Genomic DNA, 24,941 nt, shown 5'->3' on the forward strand with positions numbered 1-24,941 from the left:
CTGCGGTAGCGTTGATGATTTGGTCGATGCGAGGGAGGGGGAAGGGATCCTTTGGGCAGGCCTTGTTGACGTCTTTGAAATCGACGCATAGGCGCCAGGATTTGTCCTTCTTTGGTACCATCACCAAATTTGCCAGCCAATCTGGATGTTTGATATCTCTGATGAATCCGGCTTCAAGTAGCTTGGCTAGCTCTTCTCCCATGGCTTGCCGTTTAGGCTCTAAGAAGCGCCTAAGAGTCTGTTTGACTGGCTTGTATCCTTTTAGTATACTGAGGCTGTGTTCGGCCAGCCTGCGTGGGATGCCCGGCATGTCTGAAGGATGCCAGACGAAAATGTCCCAATTCTCGCGTAGGAATTCTCGCAGTGCGGCGTCCATTGTGGGGCTCAACTATGTCCCGATGGAAGCTGTCTTTGTGGGGTCCGTTGGATGGACCTGGAATTTGACTATCTCATCCGTGGGCTTGAATGAGGTGGACTTGGGTCATTTTTCGAGTATCACGTCGTCCCTGTCCACTGTGGCGCGTAGCATTGTTAGTTCTTCGGCCGCTAGGCTTCGGATAATGCTTCCAGGGCTAGTGCTACGACGTCCGGATCACTAGCTAGAGTGATGATTCTATTGGGTCCGGGCATTTTAAGCTTCATGTACCCGTAATGGGGTATAGCTTGAAAGCTCATGAATGCGTCCCGCCCTAAAAGGGCGTGGTATCCGCTGCTGAAAGGAGCCACTTGGAATGTGATTTCTTCGGACCTGTATTCTCCAGGGTGCAGAATACCACATCGAGTGTGAATTTCCCCGAACACAGTGCCTCCCAACTAGGGATGATTCCCCCGAAGGTCGTGCCACTTTGCTCAATGCGGCTTTTATCAATTTCCATCTTGTTGAGCGTTTCTTCATAGATCAAGTTTAATCCGCTTCCGCCATCCATGAGTACTTTATTGAGCCGGATTGAGCCATTCTTCCAACACGATTCCACGCCCTGGAGTGGGCCTTGGTTTTTTGGGAATTGGATCGGGTAACTTACGAGAGTTTGCCCTTTTAGTTCGGACAAAGGGTTTAGTGAGAGCCGGATTATCCCAAAATTCTGTTTGGGTTTTCCAGGTGCTTTCCATCGCACAGTACTTCTGTAGTATGGCTGCTAAGTCAGCAAAGTGTACTATGTCATGGCGACTTATAGCATTAAGGATCCCTTTGTTCGTGCAATTTGTGCAGAAAAGTGAGATTGCGTCCTCCTCACGACAGTCCTTGACCCTGTTTAGCACAAGGAGGAATCTGACATAGTAGCGATGTACTGTCTCCTGTGGCTCTTGTCTGATATGGGAAAGACGGCATAAGTCTGGGTGGGTGGGCGTAGTTAAGTCCGAATTCTGACCCTATTTGACATCCAGGGGCAGAGGAGCTTCCAGGCTCGGCAGCTCGGACTCCGGGATGTTGCCCAATTTTTCTGACCCGTTACCCGATTCTAAGTCCGGGGTCTAGGTCATGTCCTCCCGCGAGAGGGTATCCGGCTCAGAGAGCTCGATAATCTGGACATAGTTCGCCCTCAAGGTAGAGGGATAATCCATGTGTGGCTCTTCCACTACCGCTATCTCATGGCTGATCGCTGGAGATTTGATATCCCTTTGGTCGGGTTTAAACCCAATCCGATCGTAGTCTGTAGCGACTCCCAGAGCGACGATGTGATCCAAGAGCTCATTAAGGGAGGAGAGCTCCATCGGATCCATCTATTCGGCGAGTTCCGAATTGACGTGGAGGCTGTTTTTGATGACCCGAGAGGTCATCATCAGCGCGACAGCCGATCGGGCGGTCATGACGAAGACGCCTAGTCGGAGAGTTTGGCCTACCGCCAGTGCTCCCCCAGAGGTGATGTTGTCGTTGACAACGAGATGAGCCATCAAGCCTTGCAGCAATGACATAGAGGAACTCTCAATGAAAGCACCAATGTCGGTGTCAAAACCGGCGGATCTCGGGTAGGGGGGTCCCGATCTATGCGTCTAAGGCTAATGGTACAGGAGGCAAGGGACACGATGTTTTACCCAGGTTCGGGCCCTCTCGATGGAGGTAAAACCCTACTTCCTGCTTGATTGATCTTGATGATATGAGTATTACAAGAGTTGATCTACCACGAGATCGTAGAGGCTAAACCCTAGAAGCTAGCCTATGATGATTATGATTGTTCCCCTATGGACTAAACCCTCCAGTTTATATAGACATCGGAGGGGCTAGGGTTTACACAGAGTCGGTTACAAAGAAGGAGATCTAACATCTGGATCGCCAAGCTTGTCTTCCACGCAAAGGAGAGTCCCATCCGGACACGGGACGAAGTCTTGAGTCTTTTATCTTCATGGTCCAACAGTCCGCCCAATGTATATAGTCTGGCTGTCCGGATACCCCCTTATCTAGGACTCCCTCACTCCATGGCGAGTTTTACGGGTGCCAGTAGCTTGACTCGTCCATCGACGATTTTTGCATGCGCCTCGAACAGCTTGCCTATGAGCTCCGCGATCTCAGTGAAACGGTCGGCGACTAGCTTCTCATAAGCACTCTCACCACCGATCTCAACGAGGACTTTGGGAACGCCGCCTCCAACCTTACCCTCATCTGAGAGCACACCTTTGCAAAGGTGGTGGCGTATCTCAAGATGGAGGAGCAACAGACGGAGATGGCCCAGGCTCGGGCGACCCATACCGTCCTCGTCACCGGCACTCGCGGGGGCTCGGTGCCACAGCCGTTGCATCCCGCGCGGTCCTCCCGCTCCCGCCTGCCTTTCCCCACGCGCCGGCCGCCCCCTTTCCGCCGGCCCCCGCCGCCCGCTAACGTGGGCCGCCACGATGGCCGCAAGCAGCAACAGTAGGGCGCTGGGGCTCAGGGAGGAGCAGCCCGGCCCTAGCAGTAGTACCAGCCGGCCCCGTGGTACACCGCCAGAACACATGGATTGGTGTTGTTCACGCCTACTCCATGTCGGTTCCCCGCGCCCCTTGTCTGGGTATTCTTGGCGCGCGGCCTCCCTCCCATCAGGCATTTTACGCCACTCTGCATCCATACGCGGCGCCCTACGGGCCCCTCTCCTACGGACAGCCGCCACAGCCAGGAGGGTTGCCGGTGCTGCCCCTGACGGCCCCGCCCCAGTAGCCCACACCCCCACCCACACCGTGGGACCCGTCTTTCTTGGAAGTCGTGCACTCCACTCCCTCTCCGTCCACCTACACCGACGGTGGCGACTATTATATGGACACTAGATCTACCATGCATATGGCTGCTCATCCTAGTTACCTCCACACCGCTTATCCCGTCCACACCTCATATCGCATCACCGTGGGTGACGGTTCCTCACTTCCCATTACTCACATAGGACATGCATCTTTTCCGTCTACTTCTACTCCATTGTCATTATCTAACATCTTAGTTTATCCTGATCTTATTAAAAAATCTTGTCTCTGTTCGTTTTTTTACACGTGAAAATCCCGTTACCGTTGAGTTTGACGAGTGTGGTTTTTATATTAAGGACGCTTGCACCCGGATGGTGCTCCACCGCTGTAACAGCCCCAATGAGCTCTACCCGGTCCACTCCACCGCCTCCACAACCTCCGCCGCCCCTGTTGCCCGCGCCATCTGTGTGGACCTTTCGCACGCTCGCTTGGGTCATCCAAACCCGGCCACCCTTCGTCATATACTTCAGAGTTTTTCTTTCACGTGTAATAAGATCAAAGATCACTCTTGTCATGCTTGTCGTCTCGGCAAACATACTCGTCTTCCATTTAGGTCGTCTTCTCATATTGCATTGTACCCGTTTGATTTAATTCATAGTGATGTTTGGACCTCTCCAGTTGCAAGGAATACGGGCTACCTTTATTCTCTTGTCATTCTTGATGATTTTCTGCACTATGTGTGGACCTTCCCGTTGCGGCGTAAGTCCGATGTTATTTCCACTCTTGTCGAATTCTACTCCTATGTTTGCACGTAGTTTGGTCGTCCCATTCTTGCGTTTCAAATAGATAATAGGAAGGAGTTATACAACTTAGCTCTTCACACTCTCCTCACCCCACATGGCACGACTTTTTGCCTCACATGCCCGTACACTTCGCAACAAAATGATCGCGCTGAGTGTGTCCTTCGCACTCTTAATGAACGTGTTTGGACGCTTCTCTTTCATGCCAATGTGCCTCTGCACTTTTGGCCTGATGCTCTCGCCACCGCATCACTTCTCATTAACATCCGCCCCTGTCGTACCCGCGAGAACTTTGCACCCCATCATCTTCTCTTTGGTGCACCTCCCTCTTATGATGAGCTTCGCATTTTTGGCAGGCTCTGGTATCCTAGCATCGCCGCCACTGCGCCTCATAAGCTTGCACCCTGCTCTGTCGCTTGCATCTTCCTCGGCTACCCACCTAACACTAAAGGCTACTGCTGCTACAACCCAGTCTCACATCATGTATTCACCTCCCAACACGTTTACTTTGATGAGAAGGTGTTTCCCTTTCAGCAACAGGTACCTCTCGTCGCCCTGTCGCCGCCGGCCACCGGCGGCCCTTCAGCGACCACGTCAGGTGGACGGCCCTTCTCGGCTCTTGGACCGCCTCCGGGCTTTGGCGGTCCTCATGCCGTGGGATGAGCTGTGCCTCGCGCCCCCATGGCCGTCTTGCCGGCGCCCTCGCCGGCGGGTCTGGCGCCGTCCCCGGCTGCCTCAGGCACAACCCCTTCACCGGTCGCCTTGGCTGCTGCCTCGCCAGCTGCCTCGCCCGCTGCCTCGCCTGCCCCAGAGCTGCCGTCTCGCCCCCTCACTCGGGCCCGAGCCGGTGTTCATCGTCTGAGCCTGCGATACTCCAGTGACGAGTATCTCCTTGCTGCCTCCACCATCGAGTTGTCCTTGCTTCCTGCGTCCGCCAGGGCAGCCCAACATCATCCTCACCGGCTTGCTATGATGCAGGAAGAGTTCGACGCTCTTCAGTGGAACCGTACCTGGACACTGGTTCCTCGGTCTCCTCGCGCGAACGTCATCAGCGGCAAGTGGGTTTTTCGTCATAAGACCCGCACGGATGGCACACTTGAGCGCTACAAGGCTCGCTGGGTGGTCCGTGGGTTTCGGCAGCTTGCTGGCATTGACTTCACTGAGACGTTTGCAACAGTTGTCAAACCGGGCATGATCCGCACTGTCCTTCAGCTGGCGGTCTCCCGTGGCTGGCCGGTTCATCAAATGGATGTCTCCAACGCCTTCCTTCATGGTCATCTTGAGGAGGAGGTTTACTATGAGCAGCCCACCTATTTTGTTGACGCCTCACATCCTGGACATGTGTGCTTTCTGTCCCGGTCTCTCCAAGGTCTCAAGCAAGCACCTCACGCCTGGTACCAGCGTATCACCGGTTTTCTTCAGACACTGGGCCCATGGGCTGGTGCGCCCCCTCTATGGCAGCCACAGACAATTAGATGGAAGGGGGAGGCACCGCCTCCTCTTACCATATCCCGGAGAGGGGAGGAAGGAAAGAAGGGGGTGCCTCCTCCCTTTCCTTCTCCCTTGTGCCAATTTTTGGCAGGGGGCACACCAAATAGAGGAGCCCCAGGGTTGCCGCCGCACCACTTGGGGCGCCCTAGGGGCTGCCTCCTCCCCTCCCACACCTATATATACGTGGGGAGGGGTGCCACACAATACATAGCTTATTCCAGGTCGTGTGTCGGCACCCCTCTGCCCCTAGTTTACTCCATCGTTCTAGATCATCGCAGTGCTTAGGCGAAGCCCTGCGGGATAGCTACACCACCACCTTCACCATGCTGTTATGCTAACGGAACTCATCCACTACCTCAGCCTGCTTGCTGGATCAAGATGGCGAGGATGACACCGAGTTGAACGTGTGCAGAAGGCAGAGGTGCCGTGCGTTCGGTACTTGATTGGGCGGATCGCGCAGGTGTACGACTACATCAACCGCGTTGAATAAATGCTTCTGCTTATGCTCTACAAGGGTACGTAGACACACTCCCCCCCTCGTTGCTATGCATCTCCATGGATAGATCATTGCGTGCGCGTAGAAAATTTTCTATTGTCCATGCAACGTTTCCCAACACCTCCCTCGTCTCGTGGTCGTCCAAGCGACAACCCTTAGTTTGGCGCTCAAGCGCGGAGGCTGAGTACCGAGCAGTGGCTAACGCAGTCGCCGAGTGCACCTTGCTCCGACAGCTACTTTATCATGATGTCTCCCAGGCCACAGTTGTCTACTGTGACAACGTCTCTGTGGTGTATCTTTCCACCAACCCCGTTCATCATTGCTGGGCCAAGCACATCGAGCTGGACATCCACTTTGTACGTGAATAGGTAGCCCTTGGACGCATTCGGATTCTCTATGTTCCGATAGCACAACAGTTCGCCGATGTGATGACTAAGGGACTGCCTACTTCCACCTTCGAGGAGTTTTGTTCCAGTCTCTGTGTCTCTGGCGACGCTTCGACTGCGCGGGGGGGGGGGGGGGATTGAACATATTGTGCATGCATATTGTGTCATAGGACCACCTCCTAGTTTTCCTGTATAGATGAGGTTGTGGCACCCAGCTTGTACATCATATATACGTGCCTAGGACCACCTCCTAGTTTTCCTGTATAGATGAGGTTGTGGGCCCCAACTTGTCATCATATATACGTGCGCAGTGCACCGATCAATGCAATCGTGCTGCACGGCCTAAACATTGTCTTCTACAATCCTGTTATGGTTGTAGGAATATTGGATGCCTACTTATCTCCATGTCTGCAACATGATTCCAGAAATTCGTAGGTGCATGCACTTGCCTAGCCGTGTCAGCCTCCCGATTACGTTCCGATCTCCAAAGTCGTTGGATCCCGCACGATGGCACAACAAGCTTTAAGTTTTGGTTCTGTAACTACTGGTTTTGTCCGTCGCAACTATGAAACTTACGGTTTTGTCGGTCGATTGTACCAAGTTTCAGAGTTGAAACTTATAACTTGCGGTTTTGTCGTTCGTAGGTTTTGAAACTTACGATTTTGTCGGTTGCTCATACCAAGTTTCTGAAATTGAAACTTAATGAAAGTTTAGAAACTCATCAAAAATTATTCAAAATGGATCTCCTTTGAAAGCCCTCATCACCAGAAACAAAAGTATGAAATCACAACCTAATTTGTACTTTTGGTTCAAAAGATATGAAGGATTAAAAATCAATAGCCAAAAGAAAAAGGGGGCTGTGTGATCTAGCACCCACGTGCCACATATTCCTTCCCAACATGATTCGACGTTCCATGTGTAGCACTGGACGTGTACATAGTATGGTAATTCATGTTCCATGTGTAGGGTGTGGAGTACTGTTTCACGTGCCACTTCACCGCCGCTCATGGGTCCGCCAATTCAGGGCACCGGTTTCCTATTCATTTTTCATTTTTTTTCTTTACATTTTTTGGTACTTTTTTAAGTCTTGATTCTTCCTTTTGCCTTTTCAAATTTACTTTAACTTTCTATTCATTATTTATTTTTTTCCTTTCTGTGTTCCATGCACATATTATTTCCTATAATATGTGATAAACAATTTTTCAATAAACGATGAAAATATTCTAGAATATGTGAATTTATTTTAGTAATGATTAATATAATTATAATATGGGATAAACATTTGGTAAATATGCTGAAATTTTTATACATCATAAACATTTTTCTAGAAGACATGCCAATTTTTTTTCAAATATGCGCCAAACACTTTTCAAATATGCGACCTACATTTTTAATGCGATGAACATGTTTTCTAATAGAAAGTGAATGTTGTCTCAATAAGTTGTGATTATGCGAAGTATTTTTTTCAAAATGTGGGATGAACATTTATACACAAGATTGTAGACATTTTCTAGTTTCTATAAAAAAATACCAATTAAAAAAATTGTCTTAACATTTAATTTTTTAAATCTCTCCCACATACTATATAATAGGGTCTGTGATACAGCTTTAAGCCACACCAAGTTTTGTTTAATCAGTTTTGTCCGGTGTGAAATCTATCTACAGATCTTAATCTCATGCGGCGATTTCCTTTTCCATGCTAATGTCTGTGGCATAGATCTCCATCTGTGGCATTATCTCAGAGGGTTTCATCAGACAAGAGAACGCCACCACACTCGCTGCTACGACCCTGGCCTTTTTCGGTTTGATTTGCAGCATCCAGCTTTTGTCCCAACGGCTGGCGTGTCAAGCTGATATGCCTGTCGAGTACTCGTACCGTGGTACATGCTATTGAATTCATTTTTGCAGATCTGTTGGTAAACCTTTTGGCTTTCTGTTCTTTTCACATGGCTGGTGCGGGTGCTCGGCATTTTTCAGAAATTCCATCGCTACTTGTCTAACGATAATACCGGTTCAGAAATCCTTGAGGAGCTACATGATATTCTGACTTCAACAACAAAATTACCTAAAGCTCCATGGGAGGAGGGTATTTTCAAATTATGTGGCATTGATAGAGACGATCACATTGTTCTCTTGTGTGTAAATGCGACTTAGAATACCATACTTACTGCTTGAATACACCACTAGCTCATAGACCAAAGAAATCACACCTTCACCAGGGTGTTGAGTATTTTACACGACAACGAAAAGGATCAGACTCGCATGCCTTTCATGACAAACCATCATGCATGTCAGGTCAAAAGAAACCACGGCTTGACCAGGGCGTTCAGGATTTGAAGCGACAACGAAAAGAGCCTTTCGTGGCATAAATACTAAGTTAGCTGCGGCAATGGAACAAAAGGAGTACATGGAGCTTAGCACGCAAGAGGTATGTGCTTTCTCTTCTATATTTCAAGTAGATATCTCTATTGTTTATTATTTGGAAGTTTTAGTTCTTTTTGAACTGGACATATGTTTTTTTGCAAATAAAAAGTTTGTCGCAAATTTCCTTGTATTCCTTTATATTAAGAAAATGAAAAGGAAGTTTGAGAGTTCAGACCAGTAAAACATTATGGGGAATTTTTCTCATATACCAAATATAAACTGGTTAGACCTCACTCTTTAGCTTGACCAACATATCCGATTGGTATGTCCTGTTATGGTTGTAAGGATATTGGACGCCTACTTATCTCTATGTCTGCAACATGATTCCAGAAATTCGTAGGCTCATGCACTTGCCTAGTTGTGTCAGGCTCCCGATTACGTTCCAATCTCCAAAGTCGTTGGATCCCGCACGATGGCGCAACAAGCTTTATGTTTTGGTTCTGTAACTAAAGGTTTTGTTGGTCGCAACTATGAAACTTACGATTTTGTCGGCCGATTGTTCCAAGTTTCAGAGTTGAAACTTATAACTTGCGATTTTGTCGCTTGCTCATACCAAGTTTCTGAAATTGAAATTTCATGAAAGTTTAGAAACTCATCAAAAATTATTCAAAATGGATCTCCTTTGAAAGCACTCATCACCAGAAACAAAAGTATGGAATCACAATCTAATTTGTACTTTTGGTTCAAAAGATATGAAAGATTAAAAATCAATAGCCAAAAGAAAAAAGCGGGCTGTGTGTTCTAGCACCCGCGTGCCACATATTTATTCCCAACATGATTCGACATTCCATGTGTAGCACTGGACGTGTATATAGTATGGCAATTCATGTTCCATGTGTAGGGTGTGGAGTATTGTTTCGTGTGCCACTTCACCGACGCTCATGGGTCCACCCAATTCAGGGCACCAGTTTCCTTTTCATTTTCCATTGTTTCTCTTTTTCTTTACATGTTTGGTACATTTCTAAAGTCTAGTTTCTTCCTTTTGCTTTTTCAAATTTATTTTTAACTTTCTATTCATTATTTATTTTTTCCTTTCCACGTTCCAATATGCACATACTAATTCTAGTAATATGTGATAAACATTTTTACAATACACAATGAAAATATTCTAGAATTTGTGAATTTATTTTAATAATGATTAATAAAATTATAATATGGGATGAAGATTTGGTAAATATGCTGGAACTTTTTATATGTGATAAACATTTTTCTAGAAGACATGCCAATTTTTTCCAAATATGCGCCAAACACTTTTCAAATATGTGACATACATTTTTAATGCGATGAACATGTTTGCTAATAGAAAGTGAATGTTATCTCAATAAGTTGTGATTATGAGAAGTAATTTTTTCAAAATGTGGGATGAACATTTATACACAAGATTATAGACATTTTCTAGTTTTTATAAATAATTCCATTCAAAAAAAATTGTCTTAACATTTAATTTTTAAATCTCTCCCATATACTATATAATAGGGTCTGTGACACAGCTTTAAGCTAGACTAAGTTTTGTTTACTCAGTTTTGTCCATTGTGAAATCTATCTATAGATCTTAATCTCATGCGGCGATTTCCTTTTCCATGCTAATGTCGGAGGCATAGATCTCCATCCGTAGCATCACCTCAAAGGGTTCCAAGAGACAAGAGAACGCCACCACACTCGCTGCTACGACCATGGCCTTTCTCGGTTTGATCTGCAGCATCCAGCTTTCGTCCCAACGGCTGGCGTGTCAAGATGATATGCCTGTCGTGTACTCGTACTGTGGTACATGCTATTGAATTCATTCTTGCAGATCTGTTGGTGCTTGATTGATTTATTCCATGTTTCTTCAAGGATATTAGTAAACCTTTTGGCTTTCTGTTCTTTTCACATGGCTGGTGCGGGTGCTCGACATTTTTCAGAAATTCGATCGCTACTTGTCTAACGATAATAACGGTTCAGAAATCCCTGAGGAGCTACATGATATTCTGACTGCAGCAACAAAATTAACTTAAGCTCCATGGGAGGACGGTATTTGCAAAGTATGTGGCATTGATAGACACGATCACAATGTTCTCTTGTGTGATAAATGTGACTTAGAATTCTATACTTGCTGCCTGAATACACCACTAGCTCGTATACCAAAAGGAGACAGGTTCTGCACATCGTGCATGTCAAAGCCAAAGAAATGACAGCTTCACCAGGGTGCTGAGTATTTTACATGACAACGAAAAGGAGCAGACTCGCATGCCTTTCATGACAAACCATCATGCATGTCAGGTCAAAAGAAATCACAGCTTGACCAGGGTGTTCAGGATTTGAAATGACAACGAAAATGAGCCTTTCATGGCATAAATACTAACTTAGCTGCAACAATGGAACAAAAGGAGTACACGGAGCTTAGCACACAAGAGGTATGTGTTTTCTCTTCTACGTTTCAAGTAGATATCTCTATTGTTTAGTATTTGGAAGTTTTAGTTCTTTTTGTATTGGACATATTTCTTTCAAATAAAAAAGTTTGTTGCAAAATTCGTTGTATTCCTTTATATTAAGAAAATGAAATGGAAATCTGAGAGTTCAGACCAGTAAATTATGGGGAATTTTTCTCATATACCAAATATAAACTGGTTAGACCTCACTTTTTAGCTAGACCAACATTTCCGACCGGTATGTCCTATTATGGTTGTAGGGATATTGGATGCCTACTTATCTCCATACCTGCAACATGATTCCAGAAATTCGTAGGTGCATGCACTTGCCTAGTCATGCCAGCCTCCCGATTACGTTCCGATCTGCAAAGTCATTGGATCCCGGACGAGGGCGCAACAAGCTTTAAGTTTTTGTTGCTGAAACTAATGGTTTTGTCGGTGGCAACTATGAAACTTACGATTTTGTCGGTAGATTGTACCAAGTTTCAGAGTTGAAACTTGTAACTTACAATTTTGTCGATCGTAGGTTTCGAAACTTACGATTTTATCGGTTGCTCATACCATGTTTCTGAAATTGAAACTTAATGAAATGTTACAAACTCCTCAAAAATTATTCAAAATGGATCTCCTTTGAAAGCCCTCATCACAAGAAACAAGAATATGAAATCACGACCTAATTTGTACTTTTGGTTCAAAAGATATGAAAGATTAAAAATCAAAAGCTAAAAGAAAAAGGGGGCTGGGTGTTTTAGCACCCGCGTGCCACAAGTTCCTTCCTAACATGATTCGACGGGTCCATGTGTAGCACTGGACATGTACATAGTATGGTAATTCATATTCGATGTGTAGGGTGCGGAGTACTACTTCCTCGTGCAACTTCACCGACGCTCATGGGTCCACCCAATTCAGGGCACTGGTTTCCTTTTCATTTTCCATTTTTTTCTTTACATTTTTGGTACTTTTTTAAAATGTAGTTTCATCCTTTTGCTTTTTCAAATTTATTTTTAACTTTCTATTCATTAATTCTTTTTTACTTTCTGTGGATAAACATTTTTTCAGTACACGATGAAAATATTCTAGAATATGTGAAAAGAACTTTTTAATAATGATTAATAAAATTAAAATATGGGATGAACATTTGGTAAATATTCTGGAACTTTTTATACGTGATGAACATTTTTCTAGAAGACATGCCAATTTGTTTTCAAATATGCGCCAAACACTTTTCATATATGCGACATACATTCTCAATGCGATGAACATGTTTTCTAATAGAAAGTGAATGTTATCTCAATAAGTTGTGATTATGGGAAGTAATTTTTTCAAATTGTGGGATGAACATTTATACACAAGGTTGTATATATTTTTCTAGTTTTTATAATATGTCTTAACATTTAATTTTTTGAATCACTCCCACATACTATATAATAGGGTCTGTGACACAGCTTTAAGCCACACCAAGTTTTGATTAATCGTTTTGTCCAGTGTGAAATCTATCTATAGATCTTAATCTCATGCGACAATTTCCTTTCTCATGCTAATGTCTGCGGCATAGATCTCCATCCGTGGCATCACCTCAGAGGGTTCCATGAGACAAGAGAACGCCACCACACTCGCTGCTACGACCCTGGCCATTTTTGGTTTGATCTGCAGCATCCAGCTTTCGTCCCAATATCTGGCGTGTCATGATTATATGTCTGCCGAGTACTCATACTATGGTACATGCTACTGAATTTATTCTTGTAGATCTGCTGGTGCTTCGTTGATTTATTCCGTGATTTTCAAGGATATTAGTGAACATTTTGGCTTTCTGTTCTTTTCACAGGGCTGGTGCGGGTGCTCGACATTTTTCAGAAATTCGATCGCTACTTGTCTAATGAAAATACCGGTTCAGAAATCCCGGAGGAGCTACATGATATTCTGACTGTAGCAACGATATTATACCTAAAGCTCCATGGGAGGATGGTATTTGCATAGTATGTGGCATTGATAGAGACGATCACAATGTTCTTTTGTGTGATAAATGCGACTTAGAATACCATACTTACTGCTTGAATACAACACTAGCTCATATACCAAAACGAGACTTGTTCTGCCCGTTGTGCATGTCAAAGCCAAAGAAATCACACCTTCACCAGGGTGCTGAGTATTTTACAGGACAACGAAAAGGAGCTGACTCGCATGCCTTTCATGACAAACCATCATGCATGTCAGGTCAAAAGAAATCACAGCTTGACCAGGGTGTTCAGGATTTGAAACGACAAAGAAAAGGAGCCTTTCGTGGCATAAATACTAAGTTAGCTGTAGCAATGGAACAAAAGGAGTACATGGATCGGAGCTTAGCACACAAGAGGTATGTGTTTTCTCTTCTACGTTTCAAGTAGATATCTCTATTGTTTAGTATTTGTTCTTCTTGTACTGGACATTTTTTTTGCAAATAAAAAAGTTTGTTGCAAATTTCGTTGTATTCCTTTATATTAAGAAAATGAAATGGAAGTCTGAGAGTTCAGACCAGTTAAACGTTATGCGGAATTTTTCACATATACCAAATATATACTGGTTAGACCTCATTCTTTAGCTAGACCAACATTTCCGATCGGTATGTCCTGTTATGGTTGTAGGGATATTGGATACCTACTTATCTCCATCTCTGCAACATGATTCCAGAAATTCGTAGGTGCATGCACTTGCCTAGCCACGCCAGCCTCCCGATTACGTTCCGATCTGCAAAGTCATCCCGCACGATGGCACAACAAGCTTTAAGTTTTCGTTTCTGGAACTAATGGTTTTGTCGGTGGCAAGTATGAAACTTATGATTTTGTCGGTCGATTTTACCAAGTTTCGGAGTTGAAACTTATAACTTACAATTTTGTCGGTCGTAGGTTTCAAAACTTAGGATTCTATCGGTTGCTCATACCATGTTTCTCAAATTGAAACTTAATGAAATGTTACAAACTCGTCAAAAATTATTCAAAACGGATCTCCTTTGAAAGCACTTATCTCCAGAAACAAGAATATGAAATCAAGACCTAATTTGTACTTTTGGTTCAAAAGATATGAAAGATTAAAAATCAAAAGCCAAAAGAAAAAGGGGGCTGGGTGTTCTAGCACCCGCGGGCCACAAGTTCCTTCCTAACATGATTCGACGGGCCCATGTGTAGCACTGGACATGTACATAGTATGGTAATTCATATTCCATGTGTAGGGTGTGGAGTACTTCTTCCGCGTGCAACTTCACCAACGTTCATGGGTCCACCCAATTCAGGGCACCGGTTTCCTTTTCATTTTCCATTTTTTTTCTTTTTTCATTAAATTTTCGGTACTTTTTTAAAGTCTAGTTTCATCCTTTTGCTTTTTCAAATTTATTTTTAACTTTCTATTCATTAATTCTTTTTTCCTTTCTGTGTTCCAATATGCACATGCTATTTCTAATAATACGTGATAAACATTATCAATACACGATGAAAATATTCTAGAATACGTGAAAAGAACTTTTTAATAATGATTAATAAAATTATAATATGGGATGAACATTTCATAAATATTCTAGAACTTTTTATACGTGATGAACATTTTTCTAAACATGCCAATTTTTTTTCAATTATGCGCCAAACACTTTTCGAATATGCGACATACATTCTTCAAGCGATGAACATGTTTTCTAATAGAAAGTGAATGTTATCTCAATAAGTTGTGATTATGCGAAGTAATTTTTTTAAATTGTGGGATGAACATTTATACACAAGATTGTATATATTTTTCTAGTTTTTATAGTATGTCTAAAGATTTAATTTTTTGAATCTCTCCCACATACTATATAATAGGTTCTGTAAAACAGCTTTAAGCCACACCAAGTTTTGTTTAATCGCTTTGTCCAGTGTGAAATCTATCTATAGATATTAATCTCATGCGGCAATTTCCTTTCCCATGCTAATGTCTGTGGCATAGATCTCCATCCGTGGGATCACCTCAGAGGGTTCCATGAGACAAGAGAACGCCACCACACTCGCTGCTACGACCCTGGCCATTTTCGGTTTGAGCTGCAGCATCCAGCTTTCGTCCCAACAGCTGGCGTGTCATGATTATATGCCTGCCGAGTACTCATACTGTGGTACATGGTACTGAATTCATTCTTCCAGATCTGTTGGTGCTTCATTGATTTACTCCATGATTTTTCAAGGATATTAGTGAACCTTTTGGCTTTTTGTTCTTTTCACATGGCTGGTGCGGGTGCTCGACATTTTTCAGAAATTCGATCGCTATTTGTCTAATGATAATACAGGTTCAGAAATCCCGGAGGAGCTACATGATCGATATTACCTAAAGCTCCATGGGAGGAGGGTATTTGCAAAGTATGTCGCATTGATAGAGACGATCACAATGTTCTCTTGTGTGATAAATGCGACTTAGAATACCATACTTACTGCTTGAATACACCACTAGCTCGTATACCAAAAGGAGACTTGTTCTGCCCATCGTGCATGTCAAAGCCAAAGAAATCACACCTTCACCAGGGTGCTGAGTATTTTACACGACAACGAAAAGGAGCAGACTCGCATGCCTTTCATGACAAACCATCATGCATGTCAGGTCAAAAGAAATCACAGCTTGACCATCATGCATGTCAGGTCAAAAGAAATCACAGCTTGATCATGCATGTCATGTCAGGTCAAAATATTCTAGAATATGTGAAAAGAACTTTTTAAAAATGATTAATAAAATTATAATATGGGATGAACATTTTGTAAATATTCTCGAACTTTTTATACGTGATGAACATTTTTCTAGAAGACATGCCAATTATTTTTCAAATATGCGCCAAACACTTTTCAAATATGTGACATACATTCTTAATGCGATGAACATGTTTTCTAATACGAAGTGAATGTTATCTCAATAATTTGTGATTACGCGAAGTAATTTTTTTTCAAAATGTGGGATGAACATTTGTACACAAGATTGTATATATTTTTCTAGTTTCTATAAAAAATATACCATTTAAAAAATTTGTCTTAACATTTAATTTTTTAAATCTCTCCCACATACTGTATAATAGGGTCTGTGACACAGCTTTAAGCCATACCAAGTTTTGTTTAATTGTTCTGTCCAGTGTGAAATCTATCTATAGATCTTAATATCATGCGGCGATTTCCTTTCCCATGTTAATGTCTGTGGCATAGATCTCCATTCGTAGCATCACCTCAGAGGGTTCCATGAGACAAGAGAATGCCACCACACTCGCTGCTATGACCCTGGCCATTTTCGATTTGATCTGCACCATCCAGCTTTCGTCCCAACGGCTGGCGTGTGAAGATTATATGCCTGCCGAGTACTCATACTGTGGTACATGTGATTGAATTCATTCTTGCAGATCTGTTGGTGCTTGATTGATTTATTCCGTGATTTTTCAAGGATATTTGTAAAAGTTTTAGCTTTCTGTTCTTTTCACATGGCTGGTGCGGGTGCTCGACATTTTTTAGAAATTCGATCGCTACTTGTCTAATGATAATACTGGTTCAAAAATCCCGGAGGAGCTACATGATATTCTGACTGTACCAACGAAATTACCTAAAGCTCCATGGGAGTATGTGGCATTGATAGAGATGATCACAATGTTCACTTGTGTGATAAATGCGACTTAGAATACCATACTTACTGCTTGAATACACCACTAGCTCGAATACACCACTAGCTCGTATACCAAAAGGAGACTGGTTCTGCCCATCATGCATGTCAGAGCCAATGAAATCACACCTTCACCAGGGTGCTGAGTATTTTACACGACAACGAAAAGGAGCGGACTCGCATGCCTTTCATGACAAACGATCATGCATGTCAGGTCAAAAGAACTCACAGATAGACCAGGGTGTTCAGCATTTGAAACGACAACAGAAATGAGCCTTTCGTGGCATAAATACTAAGTTAGCTGCAGCAATGGAACAAAAGGAGTACATGGAGCTTAGCACACAAGAGGTATGTGTTTTCTCTTCTACGTTTCAAGTAGATATCTCTATTGTTTAGTATTTGGAAGTTTTAGTTCTTCTTGTACTGGACATTTTTTTGCAAATAAAAAAGTTTGTTGCAAATTTCGTTGTGTTCCTTTATATTAAGAAAATGAAATGGAAGTCTTAGAATTCAGACCAGTAAAACATTATGGGGAATTTTTCTCATATACCAAATATAAACTGGTTAGACCTCACTCTTTAGCTAGACCAACATTTCCGACCAGTATGTCCTGTTATGGTTGTTGGGATATTGGATGCCTACTTATCTCCATGTCTGCAACATGATTCCAGAAATTCGTAGGTGCATGCACTTCCCTAGTCACGCCAGCCTCCCGATTACGTTCCGATCTGCAAAGTCATCCGGCACGATGGCACAACAAGCTTTAAGTTTTTGTTTCTGAAACTAATGGTTTTGTCGGTGGCAACTATGAAACTTACAATTTTGTTGGTCGATTTTACCAAGTTTCAGAGTTGAAACTTATAACTTACAATTTTGTCGGTCATAGGTTTTGAAACTTACGTTTTTATCGGTTGCTCATACCATGTTTCTGAAATTGAAACTTAATGAAATGTTAGAAACTCCTAAAAAATTATTCAAAATGGATCTCCTTTGAAAGCCCTCATCACCAGAAACAAGAATATGAAATCACGACCTAATTTGTACTTTTGGTTCAAAAGATATGAAAGATTAAAAATCAAAAGTCAAAAGAAAAAGGGGGCTGTGTGTTCTAGCACCCGCGGGCCACAAATTCCATCCATCATGATTCGACGGTCCATGTGTAGCACTGGACATGTACATAGTATGGTAATTCATATTCCATGTGTAGGGTGTGGAGTACTGTTTTCGCGTCCAACTTCACCGACGCTCATGGGTCCACCCAATTCAGGGCACCAGTTTCCTTTTCATTTTCCATTTTTTCTTTTTCTTTACATTTTTGGTACTATTTTTTAAGTCTAGTTTCATCCTTTTGCTTTTTCAAATTTATTTTTAACTTTCTATTCATTATTTTTTCTTCCTTTCTGTGTTCCATTATGCACATCTTATTACTAACAATATGTGATAAACATTTTTTCAATACACGATGAAAATATTCTAGAATATGTGAAAACAACTTTTTAATAAGGATTAATAAAATTATAATATGGGATGAACATTTTGTAAATATGCTAGAACTTTTTATACGTGATAAACATTTTTCTAGAAGACATGCCAATTTTTTCTCAAATATGCGCCAAACACTTTACAAATATGCGACATACATTTTTAATGCGATGAACATGTTTTCTAATAGAAAGTGAATGTTATCTAAATAAGTTGTGATTATGCGAAGTAATTTTTTCAAATTGTGGGATGAACATTTATACACAATATTGTATATATTTTTCTAGTTTCTATAATATGTCTTAACATTTAATTTTTTGAATCTCTCCCACATACTATATAATAGGGTCTGTGACACAGCTTTAAGCCACACCAAGTTTTGTTTAATCGTCTTGTCCAGTGTGAAATTTATCTATAGATCTTAATCTAATGCGGGAATTTCCTTTCCCATGCTATTGTCTGTGGCATAGATCTCCATCCGTAGCATCACCTCAGAGGGTTCCATGAGACAAGAGAAGGCCACCACACTCGCTGCTACGACCCTGGCCATTTTCGGTTTGATCTGCAGCATCCAACTTTCGTCCCAACAGCTGGCGTATCATGATTATATGCCTGCCGAGTACTCATATTGTGGTACATGCGACTCAATTCATTCTTGCAGATCTGTTGGTGCTTCATTGATTTATTCCGTGATTTTTCAAGGATATTAGTGAACCTTTTGGCTTTCTGTTCTTTTCACATGGCTGGTGCGAGTGCTCGACATTTTTTAGAAATTCGATCGCTACTTGTCTAATGATAATACCGGTTCAGAAATCCCGGAGGAGCTACATGATATTCTGACTGTAGCAACGATATTACCTAAAGCTCCATGGGAGATTGGGAGGAGGGTATTTGCAAAGTATGTGGCATTGATTGAGACGATCACAACGTTCTCTTGTGTGATAAATGCGACTTAGAATACCATACTTACTGCTTGAATACACCACTAGCTCGTATACCAAAAGGAGACTTGTTTTGCCCATCGTGCATGTCAAAGCCAAAGAAATCACCCAGGGTGCTGAGTATTTTACACGACAACGAAAAGGAGCAGACTCGCATGCCTTACATGACAAACCATCATGCATGTCAGGTCAAAAGAAATCACAGCTTGACCAGGGTGTTCAGGATTTGAAACGATAAAGAAAAGGAGCCTTTCGTGGCATAAATACTAAGTTAGCTGCAGCAATGGAACAAAAGAGTACATGGAGCTTAGCACACAAGAGGTATGTGTTTTCTCTTCTACGTTTCAAGTAGATACCTCTATTGTTTAGTATTAGGAAGTTTTAGTTCTTCTTGTACTGGACATTTTTTTGCAAATAAAAAAGTTTGTAGCAAATTTCGTTGTCTTCCTTTATATTAAGAAAATGAAATGGAAGTCTGAGAGTTCAGACCAGTAAAACATGATGCAGAATTTTTCTCATATACCAAATATAAACTGGTTAGACCTCATTCTTTAGCTACACCAACATTTCCGACCGGTATGTCCAGTTATGGTTGTAGAGATATTGGATGCCTACTTATCTCCATGTCTGCAACATGATTCCAGAAATTCGTAGGTGCATGCACTTGCCTAGTCACGCCAGCCTCCCGATTACGTTCCGATCAGCAAAGTCATCCCGAACGATAGCGCAACAAGCTTTAAGTTTTGGTTTCTGAAACTAATGGTTTTGTCGGCGGCAACTATGAAACTTACGATTTTGTCGGTCAGTTTTACCAAGTTTCAGATTTGAAACTTATAACTTACAATTTTGTCGGTCGTAGGTTTCAAAACTTACGATTTTATCGGTTGCTCATACCATGTTTCTAAAATTGAAACTTAATGAAATGTTAGAAACTCGTCAAAAATTATTCAAACTGGATATCCTTTGAAAGCCCTTATTTCCAGAAACAATAATATGAAATCACGACCTAATTTGTACTTTTGGTTCAAAAGATATGAAAGATTAAAAATCAAAAGCCAAAAGAAAAAGGGGATTGTGTGTTCTAGCACCCGCGTGCCACAAGTTCCTTCCTAACATGATTCGACGGTCCATGTGTAGCACTGGACATGTACATAGTATGGCAATTCATATTCATTGTGTAGGGTGCGGAGTACTGCTTCCGCGTGCAACTTCACCGACGCTGATGGGTCCACCCAATTCAGGGCACCGATTTCCTTTTCCTTTTCAATTTTTATCTTTTTTCTTTACATTTTTGGTACTTTTTTGAAGTCTAGTTTCATCCTTTTGCTTTTTCAAATTTGTTTTTAACATTCTATTCGTTAATTCTTTTTTCCTCTCTGTGTTCCAATATGCACATACTATTTGTAATAATGTGGGATAAACATTTTTTTCAATACACGATGAAAATATTCTTGAATATGTGAAAAGAACTTTTTAATAATGATTAATAAAATTATAAAATGGGATGAACATTTTGTAAATATTCTGGAACTTTTATATGTGATGAACATTTTTCTAGAAGACATGCCAATTTTTTTTCAAATATGCGCCAAACACTTTTCAAATATGCGACATACATTCTTAATGCGATGAACATGTTTTCTAATAGAAAGTGAATGTTATCCCAATAATTTGTGATTATGCGAAGTAATTTTTTTTCAAAATGTGGGATGAACATTTATACACAAGATTGTAGATATTTTTCTAGTTTCTATAAAAAAAATATACCATTTAAAAAATTTGTCTTAACATTATTTATTTTGAATCTCTCCCACATACTGTATAATAGGGTTTGTGACACAGCTTTAAAACACACCAAGTTTTGTTTAATCGTTTTATCCAGTGTGAAATCTATCTATAGATCTTAATCTCATGCGGCGATTTCTTGTCCCGTGCTAATGTCTGTGGCATAGATCTCCATCCGTAGCATCACCTCAAAGGGTTCCATGAGACAAGAGAACGCCACCACACTCGCTGCTATGACCCTGGCCATTTTCGGTTTGATCTGCAACATCCAGCTTTCGTCCCAACGGCTGGCGTGTGAAGATTATATGCCTGTCGAGTACTCGTACTGTGGTACATGTGATTGAATTCATTCTTGCAGATCTGGTGGTGCTTGATTGATTTATTCCGTGATTTTTCAAGGATATTAGTAAAACTTTTGGCTTTCTGTGCTTTTCACATGGCTAGTGCGGGTGCTCAACATTTTTAAGAAATTTGATCACTACTTGTCTAATGATAATACCGGTTCAGAAATCCCGGAGGAGCTACATGATATTCTGACTGTAGCAATGAAATTACCTAAAGCTCCATGGGAGGAGGGTATTTGCAAAGTATGTGGCATTGATAGAGACGATCACAATGTTCTCTTGTGTGAGAAATGCGACTTAGAATACCATACTTACTGCTTGAATACACCACTAGCTCGTATACCAAAAGGAGACTGGTTCTGCCCATCGTGCACACTGTTGCAAAAGGCAGTGCCTAGGAGGCGCTTAGGCACGCCTAGGCGTTAGGCGATGGCCAAACGCCTCGCTTAGGGCATAAATGGTAGTCTAGGCAGTGCGTGCAACAAATTGTTTACCCAAGCGAGAAATCATGTCATATTGCACTGAAATGCCAAACATCACATATTCAAATGGTAGTATATGGTAGTTAACTTATTTATCTGCCCTAAATTTACATCAATGCACATATAATAATCACAAATATACCCTGATTGTAGAATCTACATTACCGCCTAGGCTGCGCCTAGGGTGCTTAAGCACCGCCTAGGCACTAGGCAAAGGCCAACCGCCTCGCTTACGCCTAGCGCTTTTTCCAACATTGATCGTGCATGTCAAAGCCAAAGAAATCACACCTTCACCAGGGTACTGAGTATTTTACACGACAGCGAAAAGGAGCAGACTCGCACGCCTTTCATGAGAAACCATCAAGCATGTCAGGTCAAAAGAAATCACAGCTTGACCAGGGTGTTCACGATTTGAAACGGCAACGGAAATGAGCCTTTCGTGGCATAAATACTAAGTTAGCTGCAGCAATGGAACAAAAGGAGTACATGAAGCTTAGCACAGAAGATGTATCTGTTTTCTATTCTACCTTTCAAGTAGATATCTCTATTGTTTAGTATTTGGAAGTTTTAGTTCTTCTTGTACTGGACATTTTTTTGCAAATAAAAAAGTTTGTTGCAAATTTTGTTGTATTCCTTTGTATTAAGAAAATGAAATGGAAGTTTGAGAGTTCAGACCAGTAAAACATTGTGCGGAAATTTTCTCATATACCAAATATAAACTGGTTAGACCTCATTCTTTAGCTAGACCAACATTTCCGACCGGTATGTCCTGTTATGGTTGTAGGGATATTGGATGCCTACTAATCTCCATGTCTGCAACATGATTCCAGAAATTCGTACGTGCATGCACTTGCCTAGTCACGTCAGCCTCCCGATTATGTTCCGATCTGCAAAGTCATCCGGCACGATGGCACAACAAGCTTTAAGTTTTGATTTCTGAAACTAATGGTTTTGTCGGTGGCAACTATGAAACTTACGATTTTGTCGGTCAATTTTACCAAGTTTCAGAGTTGAACCTTATAACTTACAATTTTGTCGGTCGTAGGTTCAAAACTTACGATTTTATCGGTTGCTCATACCATATTTCTGAATTGACACTTAATGAAATGTTAGAAACTCGTCAAAAATTATTCAAAATGGATCTGCTTTGAAAGCCCTTATCTCCAGAAACAAGAATATGAAATCAGGACCTACTTTGTACTTTTGGTTCAAAAGATATGAAAGATTAAAACTCAAAAGCCAAAAGAAAAAGGGGCCTGTGTGTTCTAGCACCCGCGTGCCAGAAGTTCCTTCCCAACATGATTCGAAGGTCCATGTGCAGCACTAGACATGTACATAGTATGGTAATTCATATTCCATGTTTAGGGTGCGGAGTACTACTTCCCCGTGCAACTTCACCGACGCTCATGGGTCCACCCAATTCAGGGCACCGGTTTCCTTTTCATTTTCAATTTTTTTCTTTTTTCTTTTTTCTTTACATTTTTGGTACTTTTTTAAAGTCTAGTTTCATCCTTTTGCTTTTTCAAATTTATTTTTAACTTTCTATTCATTAATTCTTTTGTCCTTTCTGTGTTCGAATATGCACATACTATTTCTAATAATATGTGATAAAAAAATTTCAATACACGATGAATATATTCTAGAATATGTGAAAAGAACTTTTTAATAGTGATTAATAAAATTATAATATGGGATAAACATTTTGTAAATATTCTGGAACTTTTTATACGTGATGAACATTTTTCTAGAAGACATGCCAATTTTTTTTCAAATATGCGACATACATTTTAATGCGATGAACATGTTTTCTAATAGAAAGTGAATGTTATCTCAATAAGTTGTGATTTCCTTTCCCATGCTAATGTCTCTGGCATTGATCTCCATCTGTAGCATCACCTCAGAGGGTTTCATGAGACAAGAGAAGGCCACCACACTCGCTGCTACGACCGTGGCCTTTTTCGGTTTGATCTGCAGTATCCAGCCTTTCGTCCCAACGGCTGGCGTGTCATGATTAAATGCCTGCCGAGTACTCGTACTATGGTACATGCTATTGAATTCATTCTTGCAGATCTGTTGGTGCTTGATTGATTTATTCTGTGATTTTTCAAGGATATTAGCAAACCCTTTGGCTTTCTATTCTTTTCACATGGCTGGTGCAGCTGCTCGATTTTTTTCAGAAATTTGGTCGCTACTTGTCTAATGGTAATACCGGTTCAGTAATCCCTGAGGAACTACATGATATTCTGACCGCAGCAACGAAATTACCTAAAGCTCCATGGGAGGAAGGTATTTGCAAAGTATGTGGCATTGATAGAGACGATCACAATGTTCTCTTGTGTGATAAATGCGAGTAGAATACCATACTTACTGCTTGAATACACCACTAGCTCGTATACCAAAGGGAGACTGGTTCCGCCCATCGTGCATGTCAAAGCCAAAGAAATCACACAAAAAAAGTGTATTGCAAATTTCGTTGTATTCCTTTATATTAAGAAAAATAAAATGGAAGTTCAATAATTCAGACCAGTAAAACCATATGGGGCATTTTTCTCAAACACCAAATATAAACTGGTTAGACCTTATTCTTTAGCTAGACCAACACTTCCGATTGGTATGCCTGTTATGGTTGTAGGGATATTGGATGCCTACCAATGGGTCGAAGAATTGCATCTCGACCCATTTGTTCTCCTTCTCCTTAACCCTAGTGCATATCCTCATGTTGTCAGGCGCGAGGATCATCGCGAACTCACGACACTCTGGGAAATTCAAACTCGCCCCTTCCTGAAAGAACTCTACTGCCATGGTATCATAAGCGCGCACTGCTAATTCCGGGGTGTCCCAATGGCCAAGTTCGTGAAGGACATTGTCCTTCCTAATGATGCATAGTACTTATTTCCCTTCTATCGCACACCACGAAACTTCGGAGCCATTTGTGACGATGCATATATAACTAAACAAGTTAGTAAAAAATGGGCATATTAGCGACTACCTGCAAAACCTACAACTACACTAAATTCTTTCACCACAAGTACACTAGTAGAACTATAATAAAATTACACTATCTAAAATCATAGTCTATAAATCATATAATATAATCATATTTTAAAACTACTTGAAATTATTTCACCAC

The sequence above is a fragment of the Triticum aestivum genome, chromosome 1B, assembly GCF_018294505.1.
Source record: "Triticum aestivum cultivar Chinese Spring chromosome 1B, IWGSC CS RefSeq v2.1, whole genome shotgun sequence".
NCBI lineage: Eukaryota > Viridiplantae > Streptophyta > Magnoliopsida > Poales > Poaceae > Triticum > Triticum aestivum.